Source organism: Corvus cornix, chromosome 3 (genome assembly GCF_000738735.6).
Source record: "Corvus cornix cornix isolate S_Up_H32 chromosome 3, ASM73873v5, whole genome shotgun sequence".
In the NCBI taxonomy this organism is placed as follows: domain Eukaryota; kingdom Metazoa; phylum Chordata; class Aves; order Passeriformes; family Corvidae; genus Corvus; species Corvus cornix.
Window position 1 is genome coordinate 89,215,848 of NC_047056.1, and position 12,976 is coordinate 89,228,823.

The 12,976-nt window shown below is 39.8% G+C and overlaps 1 protein-coding gene across 16 annotated transcripts in view; it reads left to right on the top strand.

The window, feature by feature from the left end:
* Positions 1-12,976, top strand: part of KHDRBS2 (KH RNA binding domain containing, signal transduction associated 2) — a 346,343-nt gene that overhangs the window by 198,522 nt on the left and 134,845 nt on the right. The window lies entirely within an intron of this gene.

Genomic DNA, 12,976 nt, shown 5'->3' on the forward strand with positions numbered 1-12,976 from the left:
GCTCTCTCTCAGCTTACTCTTGCTTCAAAAAACTTTTCATAAGACTATGGAGGACAGTTCTTACTGTACTTCAGGAGCATAGAAGACATTCAAGGGCAGCAGTTTATTACAGCAGAGTCCAGAATCTCCAGAGAAAAGGTAGAACCACTTGAAATTAAATGAATTAATTAAAGTTTTGCTTTTGTTTTGCTCCTGTTCTTTCTACAGAAGGAAGTATAAGATTGGGATTGGCTTGCTTTTGGGGCTCTTGAGATTGAAGAATCCTGGGACAGAGGACGGAGTTTGCCAAATATTTTAAAATAAAATTAAATTCACAGTCATGGAGTTAGGATGAAGATGATAATGGTGATTGTCCAGAGACCATTTTTTGGAATTAGTGTCAAATTCTTCCTTTAGCAGAGACAAATAAAAGGATACTCAAAGGAAAGAGTACAGGCAAGAAGTGGTGTCTGGTATCTGTCTTCTCATTGTGATTGTGTGTAGGTAAATAAAGGTAATGGTTTATATGCTGGTGAACAGACTTACAGGAGCAGACTTGAGAGCAGTTCAAATTTCCCAGTTATTTGCCTGAAATCACAAAGTTGAGTGATGAAAACGCTCTGGGTTTTTAACAGCAGTATCAGGTATGTTAATTCTCATCATTTCTTAGTGAGGCTCTGGCATGATAGCAGGAAAGCCTGGACATCAGAATTTCAGGTTAAGACAGAAATTTTCAACCCAGGTTATTTATGGAAGGTTTAAGGAATCCTGGAGAATCATGAGGTTTTTACCCAACCCACTTAGCCTAGGTGGTAATGAGTGTAAATAACTGTGGGTTATTGAGACCTGCCCAGCAGAGAGCTGGGTTGGAGACTTTAATCCCATAAACCCCAGGTCTGGAAAGCTTAAGTTCAATAAAATGATCTACCTTTGCTGCTAAGTAGGATTAGTTGCAGCCACTGGAAGCTGAGAATACTCAGCACCTTGAAGTCATATGTGTTTGCCTTGGCTTGCTATGCTGAACATAAATGCATAATGAGACATTGATATCCATTACCTATCCAGTTTAATCATTGAAACACATGGCAAACATTTAAAATTAAATTAAATATATTTTGCTTTTAATTAAATACATTTTAGTTAAAATAATTGATCATTTGAATTACAAAAAAAAGAAAGAAATTAGTCTCAGTTCATTCCATTTATAGCACTCTTTCCCTCAAAAAACCAAGAGATGGGGTTATTGTTATCTCTTTAGTGTCCACTCATATTCTCTATGATTAAGTGAATTATTATATTGAAAGATGAGGTATTTAGTTGTCCTAAACTTGAAACACTTAATTAAATTTAGAACATTTTTCTTGAATTGAATGGAAAACCAGAAGGAATGTCTAGCATAGATTTCCACCATGCTTCTAAAATCAATAATGTAGAACTGGGTTAATTATAGTTAAATAATAATTTGGAACTAATGGGTTCACAATCACTTGTATTCAGTTCCACATAATTCCACTATAAGTCTATATAATTTTTTGGTTGGAAGCATGCAAAGTAGGGTGATGGTTATTTGCTGATGTTTTGATGTTGATAGCTCACCACAGGCTTTCTAGCAGCATAGAAGACAGGTAAGGAATTATCCTTCAGGTGGAAGTTTTTGTATTCATATCACAGCTGAGGCTTATTATAAGCATTACCGATTATTTTTAGGTAAAAAATAAACAAAGTCACATTTTTAGCTATATGACTGAAACTCCTGTATCTCCACAACTTGTCACCTGCCCCAGCTTTTAGTCACAGAAAAACACTGAAATCAGTGGGATCTTGTTTCATGGTCAATAATACAGGGTTGATATTAAACCCCAGTTGTGATTCTGGAGTGAAATCGGGTGAGACTTGAGATCATCAGACAGCAAGGTTCTGGGTGCCTGGTTTCCAGGGTGTGCTTGTGGGGTTTGTATGAGTGAGGTAATTGTCCTGAGCACGGGTGGAGTCAGTGGCGCTCACACATGGGCTCTGAACAAACATTCCACATTTGTGCTGAATGGGAAATCTGCTTGGAAAATTCAGCTTATGTGGCACTTGGTTAGCAGGTGCTGGGATCCTCTTTCCAGGTGGAATTAGTGAGTCCACCTTTAAGGTGGCACTGAGCTCAGCAAAGTGTTTCAGGGCATAGAAGTTGTGCTTACTCATAGAACACGTCCTCAATCTGGCCTTGTATTTTGAGGATAAAAAAGAAAAGGTGAGACCTTAAGTCTCATTTCCTAATTATTCAGCCATATTTTCACTATCCCAATTCAGACTGTGACTTTAGGAAAGGAAATTTATGGCCAGGATAACGTTAGCCATATTACTAATTAATAGTATTGACTTAATAAACAGTTGTCAGTATATGCTGTATTTTAAACACCTATACTTGCTTTCACACAGATTTAATAAACAATTACAGAAATTTCTTGGTTTAGCTGTTCAGGAAAGACTGAAGAATATAGTTCTAATATGAAGAGTGATTAACATCTGGCTTGGAAAAAGTTCTATGAGCATTCCTTTTCACCAGTCCTCATGTGTGCCTTTTCTGCTATAACATATGAAAAATAAAAAATAATTAATCTCTGTGAATTAAAAAAAAAGTGACTTAATAATTCCCTTTTTGTAGATTTCTGACTCACAGCACAGAATTAAATTTATTAAGACTTTTCTTTGATAAGGATCCAGATTAGTAGCTTCAAAGAGACCTAGACATTTTGATACATTTCAGTGATTCATATTCGTAATAAGCAGGGAGGACAACCATATATGTTCTTACATGCCATTTAAATATTGTAAATATATGTATATATTATATGAATATTAGAAATATTATAAAATGTAAGTATTGTTTTTAAAACGTTAAAATGTTTGCAAGTGCAAAACTGGATGGATTGCAGTAAGAAGGAGCTAGGTAGGGTCACTTTTAAAATACTTTGTTATGTCTATAACAGTATAATAATGTGTAATGGAAAGAAATTGAACATGTGTTTTCCAAGCCCACTTTACCTCCTTCCTATTAAAAAAAAAATAAATGCCCTAAGGTACATTACCGTGTCCCGCAGCTGTAGGGAGGAGGAGAGAAGATCCAGCAGGCAGGAATTGTGCAGCAAGATTGATTTATTTAATTATTTTACAAACTCTTTTATAGACTTTTTTCTTCATAGTCTAATTGGACAAAGGATCAGCCACCCCTTGGGGTGATTGGCTAGAATCCTAAAACATCCATAGTCAAAATATTTTTCTACTGTACTATAGACAAGGCTTCTCAAGGCTGCAGGTGTTTGGTTATTTACATAACTCTGCTACCTCTTCTGTGAGAGAGAAAAGTCTCTCATGGACTTAGAAAATAGCAAGAAAATCCTCGCTAGCAGCATTTTTGTATCCACACCTTCCCCTCTTTCCCTTTCAGTACCATGTATAATTACTGATCACATTTCTTGGAAATTATAGAAAAGTATTGAATTCTGTTAAAATGCCTGAAACCTTCTTCAGCACATGCTACAGAGAAAAAAAGGAGGCACTATAAATATCCTCATGAATAAACATTTAAAAGGTTTGTGCAATAGCAAAATAAAATATATTCAACTTAAATAACAAATATAGAACTGATTACATTTTTGTCATGCTATATATTAAATTGTTTAGCTTGAAACTCTGACAGGACTTTCACCTAGATCTGGCTGCATTAATTACTTACTCAGTTTTATACACTTGATTCCCAATCTTTCAAATACCATGTATTTTAAGGAGAGCAGAGAGACACTTGGGAATGAGTATATCTGTACTTGGTACATGGTCTAAGCTTTTCTTTGTAAGTTATTTTCTACCTCTTGTTACTCCTTGTCATTTCCTTAATAATCTTTCCTTTTGTCTCAAATCTCATTCTGAAAAAAACAAACTTAAAGTATCTTATGCCTGCTGTATACCTTTCTAATGGGATTATTAAATCAGCCTTTTTAAACCTACCTATTTGTTGCTAATTTGTTGAGCTTGCCATTCGCTTTGGTTTTCCACTGACATGATTTCAGCTTTTCTTGTTTGTTTTTTTCCTTTCACTATTTTTTCTCACTTTCACTTTCTCACATGAACTTAGGCATAAACTTCAGAAAGCTAAATCTATATTATTTTTAATATTTTTAGTTTCTGTGATGGTTCAGACAGTAACCCTGGGGTTAATAGCAGCATTCTTTCACTGTCTTTTCCTCATGCTTATTGAATTTAGTATGGAGAGGGGGACTCCTCACATGCCTGCTTGTTCTCCTGTGATTGTCCTCTGTACCATTACACTGGCTAGCCATAAATATATCAGCAGTGAAAATAATTTAGATTATAGCAGTTTAAACCAAGCAGATTGAAAATATCTTTGATTCCAGTGGTGAAAATTGCTCTTGTATTTTTATGATGCTATTACAGACCATCTTCCCAGCGTGTATCTTCCTTTTTTTTCCCTTACTATGCAAAAAATCTTGGCACTGGATGGGATGTGCTATGCTGTTTAGTTTGGGTCAGTCAGATTGCTGTTTAGGAGTGTCATGGTTTAGCATAGTTTGGTTTTTTAGTAAAGAAGGCTCCATCAGCCACGGAAGTGATTTTCTTTCAAAGAGGTGCTTTCAGCTTCCTCTATGACCTGACAGAACCTATCAACTGGCTAGTTTGAATATTGGCAGCTTTTTAAGACGCTTAAGAAGCTTGACACATCTCTGTGATCCACATTTAAGAACAAAAAGAGCCCGGGAAGGCTCTCTTGTCCTCCGGCTTTCAGACAGGTAGCAGGGGGGAGTAAGTAATGGATATTTTGAACCAAACCACTGCAAGGAGGAGTGCATGAGAAATAGAGATACTGTGTTTTCTGTCTCACCCTCTGGCTGGAGAAAATGCCCAGGCACTGCTGCTGCCTTCCAATGCCAAGCCCCCATGGCAGCCTGAGGTTCCCGGAAGGAGTTTCTGTCTCCATCCTTTCTTTTGCTGTCAGTACAGCTTTGCCACCAGTTTGTTCTCTGCCAAGCAGCTGTGCCAGGCAGTGATGGTGCTGGTGCAGTGCCCTCAGGAGTGGAGACAATGCTGCTCCAGTCAGAGCATCAGTGACCTGTGTGATCTTGTTTTTTCCAAGCCTACAAAAAAAACTTCATAGATACAGACTGTGGCTAAATTGGATGATAAAAGAGATAGTCAGGGTTCCTAAAGGGTCCTGCATGCAGCAGAATCTAGACCAGAACCTGGGTTAGTCTGGAGCAATCTGTTTTCTAGAAAAATGGAGGACCAAGCACACAGGCCATGCTACCATTCCCGCAGCTGTCAAGAGAGTGCTGACTATAATGAATCACCCTTCTGCCAGCTTCTGCTGCCAGGATGTTACAGCTGGGTCTGTGGTAACTGAAATTTAAGATATATTTTCTCCTGACTTACGGTTATTAATGGATTTCAGTATATCCTAGTAGCATTATTAAGAAATTTCTGCTCTGCATCTGTAAAATAGACTTAGTGCTTGCCAAGACAGTCCTTACTCCAAGAACAGCTCATGTTATTGTAATCCTATATTGCAATAAGTAAAAAAACCACTAAAATTGGTTTAAAAACTAGTTCCTGTATCGCATATCAAGTTCAGTCACAATATATTATATGCTATCAACCTGTACAGATTATCACCTAATAGGACTTTTTAAAGTTCTGAAATGATTCAGAAGCTGTAAAAGAAAGGACACTCCACAGACCTGTAGTAAGATACTTTCTTGCCCAGACTTCTCATTCTTGGTTGCCCTTTCTAGTCTCAGGTCGAGCAGCATGCTATGTTTACTGTGCCACATGGGACTGAGGGAGCGTGTCTGTAGCCAGGCTGGATGAGACAGGCGCACTGAGCAAGAGTAAACACGTCTGAATTTTGTTGGCTGCTGTTGCTGTCCCTGTTATCCTTGACTAGGGAGCTGCAAACCTACAGCAGTGGGTTAGCAGCAGGCAATCTGGGTCCCACCTGGCACAGCTGGAACAAAAAAGTTGCATAGGTACTATGTATAACTTGTTACTTATGTTGGCTTCAATGTAAATTACAGTAGACAGTTACTCCGGCCTTAAGAGCAGGTAATGGTCTCATTAGTAGCAGAGCTTCAGCAACCAGCTGGAGAACAGTGGCAGCCCTAGTCCTCTCCCTGCCTCCTTTGAAGCAAGTGGATTTTCCTGAAAAAGGACCGGCCATATCACATCCCTTCCTTCCTAGAAGCCAGTGTAAACATCCAGCGGGAATCCATAACAATTTCTTTAGGATTAGGTGGCTACACCACTGTTCCTGCAGCCTGCTATATGCCCTCTGTTCATATTACCAATTCCCTTATATGTTTCCTTCAAGTGACAGCTGTAAATAAGCACAAGTCTTTGGCAGCCAGAGCTCACTTGGAATTAAATTCAGGGATAGGGAGCTGTCAGCTAACTGACTTCTGTGGCAGCATAGCTGTCATTTGAATGAATTAGAGACCACAGTATCCATTTGTGTGGGGCCTGTGAGCAAGAGGGGTGGAACAAATTGGGGTAGATGGCTGAAATTTAATACAGGCTTCTGCCAGTTTTTCAAAAGTCATGCACCCATCTTCAGTGTGATTATTTTGTGTGGTTTACAGCATTTCCATGTAAACTGCAATAATCTTCTGTTGAAAGGTCTCTTTGGTATGAAAAGCAAAATTTAGATTGATTATGTAATTAGATGAGACTTATTTTGCTCTGTTCTATGAAAAAGACTAAAATATCTGGGTCAAAGTTTCTTAGCACTTCGCCTATGTATAATTTCCACCCTGGGATTGGCAGCTTCTCTTCAGATGCTGAGGAGAAAACACACCCCTCCCTTCCACACGGCTTGTAGAGAGCGGTGCCCCATGCTGATGATGCCAGGCAGATTTAATTGTGCATGCTCAAAGAGAAAAATGACATCCACGCTTGGGTGAGTGCTCTCTGTGGCAAGCTGACAAATCCCCCAGCTGTCAACTAACCTCAAAGGCAAGTGTTCATGGCTCTAGCTTATGTCTGCTTGCTTTCTGCCCATAGGCATTTAGAAGCTGAAACTCATATTGGCTGCAACACATTCAAACTGCTGCTGAAAGAAATGTATGGTCTGTTTTGTGTGTTTCAATCTCTAAGGGTGATCCAAACAATTAAGGTTTATTTTTCAGACAGACTGTAAGCAGATAAAGACAGCACCTTTTGCATACGGGGCAAGTTAAAGTGCGTAACGTTTATGGCTGTGGATCTGGCTAAGTTGCTGATTGCTTAGAGAAAGTAATTCCTTCCTTGGGTTCAGATGGATTATATTTATATTTTTATGTATTTATTGGGGACTGCCAGAGAACTACGTGCATACAAAATGGCCTTATTTGAGTGCTGATACATATGGGCAAATGCAACGAGGTATGTGTTGCTAATGCAGTACTGGAGTCATTCTGGCAGAAGCTTTGTCACTTGTGGTGCACTGCAGGCTGTCCATCTAAACCCATCATTACCTGGCACCTATGCTCTGGTGCAATAACCAGAACAATCTGTGAATGGGCAAAGAGCCATCCTAACAGATGGCTTTGACTGTAGGTAACCAGGAAACGATGCATATACATTAAACATGGATTCAGAGAGTGTGGGTGTTATGGAGGAACATCAAAACAGCTGTGGGGTTTAAGCTCCTCCATATACTGTTGAGAACGTACGTCATACCCATCAGACACTCGCGCAGGGTGGGCTAGAGCCAGTTCCCACAGTTCTGGTGAACTTTGTAGGGACTGCTTGGTTGGGCATGGGCTCAGCTACAGGTGAATCTCATGTTTTGCAATGAACTTCAAATAGCATTAGAAAGACAAAGCATGAAGCTTAAGGATGCAGTTCATAGAATCATAGAATGGCTTGGGTTGGAAGGGACCTTAAAGATCACCTAGTTCAAACCACCTCCCACTAGACCAGGTTGGTCAGAGCCCCATCTGACCAGGCCTTGAACACTGCCAGGGATGGGTCATCCACAACATGTCTGGGCAGCGTGTCCCATTGCCTCACCACCATCACAGTAAAGAGTTTTTTCCTAATATCTAATCTAAACCTACTCTTTCAGTTTGAAAGTAGTCCTGTGACTTTGTGCCCTTTTAAGTAGTTTCTCTCCGTCTTTCTCATATGCTCCCCTCAGATACTTGAATGACACAATTAGATCATGCCAAAGCCTTCTCTTTACCAGGCTGAAAAATCGCAGCTCTCTCGGCCTTTTCTCATAGGAGAGGTGCTCCAGCCCTCTGATCATCTTAGTGGCCTCCTCTGGACTCATTCCAACAGCTCCATGTCCTTCCTTGCTGGGGATCCCAGAGCTGATGCAGCGCTGCAGGTGGGGTCTCACCAGAGCAGAGCACAGGGACAGAATCCCCTCCCTTGCTCTGCAGGCCACGCTGCTTTTGGTGCAGCCCAGCATAGGTTTGGCTTTATGGGCTGCAAGTTGACATTGCCAGGTCATGTCCAGTCTCTCATCCACCAGCACCCCCAAGTCCTTCCCATCAGGGCTGCTCTCAATCTCCTCATTTCCCCAGCCTGGATTGATGCCAGGGGCTGCCCTGACCCTGGTGCAGCAATTAATTTACATGCCCACCTGAGGCACTGTCTCACCCAAATTCTAGGTGATGGAGAGAGTTATCCAGCCTACCTTCTAAATTTCCTAAGCTGACACTGATAAATGCTATTGGTATGTGCAGGAAAAAGTTCAATATGTTTATATTTGAGTTCACTGGAGTCTTAGAACAGGATTTTAAAATTCAAAAAAGTAACAGGAAATGCCAAATATCTCTTGTCGATTCAGGATTTAGTTCATCAAGTACTTCTAGTACTGAGCAGCCACTACTATTCTTTTTTGTAACAGCGTGATATTAAAGCACTCAACTAAAAAGTGGGAATTCCAGGGTTCTTGGCCTCTTCAGTGTACTGAACTGCCGATCCTGACCCCATGAGTCCAGATGGGTGGTTCTCACTATGCTCTGAAGCTGAGGCATAGCACAGTTCACCCTTGTAAGGCCACAGAGAACACAAAGAAGCGGGGACTCCAGGAACTCCTCATCACCAGTTATTTTCACAGTGTTTTTTAGTGCTTCCCCATATATAGAAGGGGACATGTGGACAATGTCTCTTTTAGTGTCCAAAATAAGAATGGATCTAAAACCAAACCACACAAAAGGGCTATATTCCCATCACCTATCTCCACCTAAAATTCACTGTGTCTTCTGTGCCCCATTTTCTGGCTGTGAGTTTTCTGAAGCATGTACTCAATGGAAATTTTAGCCTGATTGGAATTTAAGCTGCCTGAAAATAGCCCCAAGGCAGCACCAACAGAATTTAGGGAAGATTGTATAGCTTCAGTGAATCTGTGCAAGTACACAGAGCCCTGAAACTCTTTTGCTGATGTGAGGAGCTGGGCAGGATGCAGAAATTCTGCAGGAGTCCAAATCCATCTCCTGTTCCCTTTCTGCTGCCTGAGCACAGGAAGAGAGTGTGGTGGGATGGGCAAACATGTATCTGGGAATGTGGTGCTCTATGCTGGCAACACGGAGCTTCAGAGGATATTACAGTGTAGGAGTGAAAGAGTGTGCCCTATTCATGCTTCAAAATTGTCAGTGTGAAATATTGTGCTTATCATTTTAGATTTGCCATGTATATCTCAAGGTAGTTTGAATTTAACCTAAATTACTCTTCCCCTAACTATCTGGTAAGAATGAAAGTCAGTTGTCACAGATAAGAGTAATGATATTTATTAATAGAATTATAATAGAACTTAAATGTGCAGAGTACATCAGGACAGGAGATCACAGTCCTGAAGGAATTGATTTATCCTTGACTTCTATGAGCCTTTGTTATGGTAATGATAGATATATATTCCCCAAATCCTTTTGGTCTTTCTATGCCTTACCCTTTGATTTCTTTATTAACTCTCCTCCCTTGTCACTACATGTTCTTGTTAATTCAGATCAGGTTTTGCAACGTGCCTCATACTTTGCTATTTTTTACCCAAATGGTTTATTGAGCTCTCTAGCAGCTTCTGTGCTTTGCTGCACCTCCTGTCACTGCTGGCAGAAGGGCCCCTGGGTGAGTTGCCATCAGCCAGACTGATTTCCTTTGGAAAACCTGGACATGGGTTTCCTTTGTTCCTACAATAGCCAAGGCAACCAACCTAATTAATCACTCCTAACCTTCATTAATAAACGTAATTGTGGTAATTTGGGGTAAACATGTTGATGTTTTCTGGACTACTGAATTTTTTATCTAAACATGTAATTTGGTTTTTTAGGCATTTACATAAATACAGCAATTTTTGGTGGCCCTGGGTGCTATGACTTTGCTGATGTTGTAAATCCTTGGCCTTCCTAAAGTCAAGATGTATGTTTAGGTGAATAGTTGGCTCACTGTGTTAGTAAACACTGACCACCATGATACAAGTCAATTGCACCCCCCTTATCAGCAGTAAATAGAAAAGCCGTTATAGGTAGTAATGTCTTTAACGATATAAACAAGAGCAAAACATATAGGTTAATGTACATTATCAGCTGTAAGAATAGCTATAAGACTATTAGAAAGCTATAAGAAAAGTTATGAAGTACAGGACATTTTTCATGAGCTTATTTTAACATAAAAAATAAGTTGTTTTTTGGGGTTTTCTTTCTGAAACAAAATATACTACTGTAGTGTGCAGCTACTTCCTTGTACTTGGTCCAGTATAGGTATGTCTTGCAACATCATGTACTCTTTCTTGAGACTAGATACATCTATGAAACATCAGCAGCATAATTTTGCTCATGTGCTAGGTTCTGAACTCAAATACAATTAAATATTCATCAGGATAGATGCCCTTACTCTAGCTATACTTGTAGCAGCTACGAAACATTAACTCAGTGTTATGTTTCTGTTTAATGGAAGAGGCAAAATGAGCATTTCTGCTGAAAATTTCAGGTTTCAGGTTTAGAAATTATGATCCTTACTATGCTTTTTAAGGAGCCCATAAGATAAATTATCTACATAGAGTTATATTTTTTAATGAAATCTTTCTCTTTTAAGAGACCTGTCCCAGCATCTTCCATGTACTTTGCTGTCTTTACCTCATCATTTCAAAATACAGTTTCTTAACTTAACACGCAGCAAATAACCTGCAGGCTAAAACTAAGGGCATTGCATAACAGAATGGTGAAGTTTTGCAGATCTTGTTGCATATTATAAATTTGATTTGGATTTTCTGGTTTGTCAATACTAAGATTTTAAATTATATTTTTACCTGAGGGAGGCAATTTCTGGTAGAATTCATTTATACAGCAATATTCCAAAAGAGAGAGGTTAAGGCAGCAACAGAGAAATTCCTATTTCTGTCCCTTGCAGGTCTTTTCTCTTTTTCTTTTTGCCCACATTTTCCTCTTACAAAATGTACCTGCATTATTAATGAAGTTCAGTCTCAGCACCAGTGTGGAATCCGGAGGGTAAACTCAATCAGCAAGTTTGAAGTCCTAATCCTTGTAAAGCCAGTATGAATAACAGATGATATTAAGAGGGCACAGTAGATGGTACCTGTTCCAACAATTGCTGTAAATGCGATCTCACTGATTTTGTTTTTCCTTCTGTATTTTACGGAGCACATTGATTTAGAAGATGTCTTCGGCTTATAACTGTTAGTGTTAGAAGGATAGAAAAATGTGCAAAAAAACTTGGAGATGGTAAGAAATGAAAGCCATTATATTATTAGCAGATTAGGGATTTGTTTTTAATTATGGTTGTGCTGCAATTATCACACACTATGTTGTATAAATAGGGTTCTTTTCTGAATTTTGTTAGTAGATTTTTCTCCAGCTACACTCTCTAGAAATTTAGAAAGGAAATCGTGACCAGGCCTACACTTTCTTAGAACACAGGATCAGGATCATACCTTTAAACAGATTTCCTGGACTTCCTTAGGAAGAAGAAGGAATGAGCAAGGCCTCAGTTCCAGCTCACAATTCGCTTGGTCTTTAACTTGGCTAAAAGAGGTGTCACTTGCAATGCATTTTCAGGTGCTTGCATGACAGTCAGTTCAGTTGCCTGTGGAAGCATGGAAGGACAGAAGGGCTGAAATTCAATAATCCTTTCTGTTTTGAAACAATAATTAGCTGGCACACAGCTGTGCTGTCGGTGAGCTGGCTGCTGCAGGGGACTTTTTGTACAGTGATCAGCCCATAAAAAGCTGGACACAATGGAAGGAAGCTTTAAAAAAAAGGAATTTCTGACAAAAGAAATTTGACAAATGTTGTAAAATAAGTTTAAAAAGTCCATTATTATCTATTATAGTGGATGAAACACTCTATAGACAGAAAAGAGCAACTTCACGTTCGCAAGCCTTGGTCCTCAGTGGGGGACTTCAACCTCCCCAACATTCCTCTGTTGGAGGAACAACACAGCAGGGCAAATGTGTTACTGGAATACCTTGAGAATAACTTCCTTATCCAAGTGCTAGAGAAGCCACTGGGGAGATGCTCTATGCTGGACTTTGTTTTTACCAACAGGGAGGGGCTGGTGGGGAAGTGGAAGCTTAGGGGTAGCCTGGGCTGCCCATGAAATGATGGTTCAGGTTCCTTAAGGCAGTGAGGAGAGTGCACAGCAAAATCTACTCTGGACTTGAGGAGAGCAGACTTTGGTCTGTTCAGGGAGCTGCTTGGTGGAATGCCGTGGGATAGAGCCCTGGAAGGAAGAGGGGCCCAATAGACGTTAATATTCAAGGATCACCTCTCTCCAGTCATGCATTCCAATGAGGAGGAAGCCAACAAAGTGTCCATGTCAGGGTCCTTGGAATTAGATCTTTAAGGTCCCTTCCAACACAAACCATTTTATGAGTCTGTGATTCTACTTCGGATCAGTAAGTAAAGGAAGTTCATCTGGTGTTCTGTTTACTGAGCCAACAGAAACTGCAGTGTTGAAGTCGATACCCTGCTGTCTTGGAATGGGCCTATTTTATTTCATT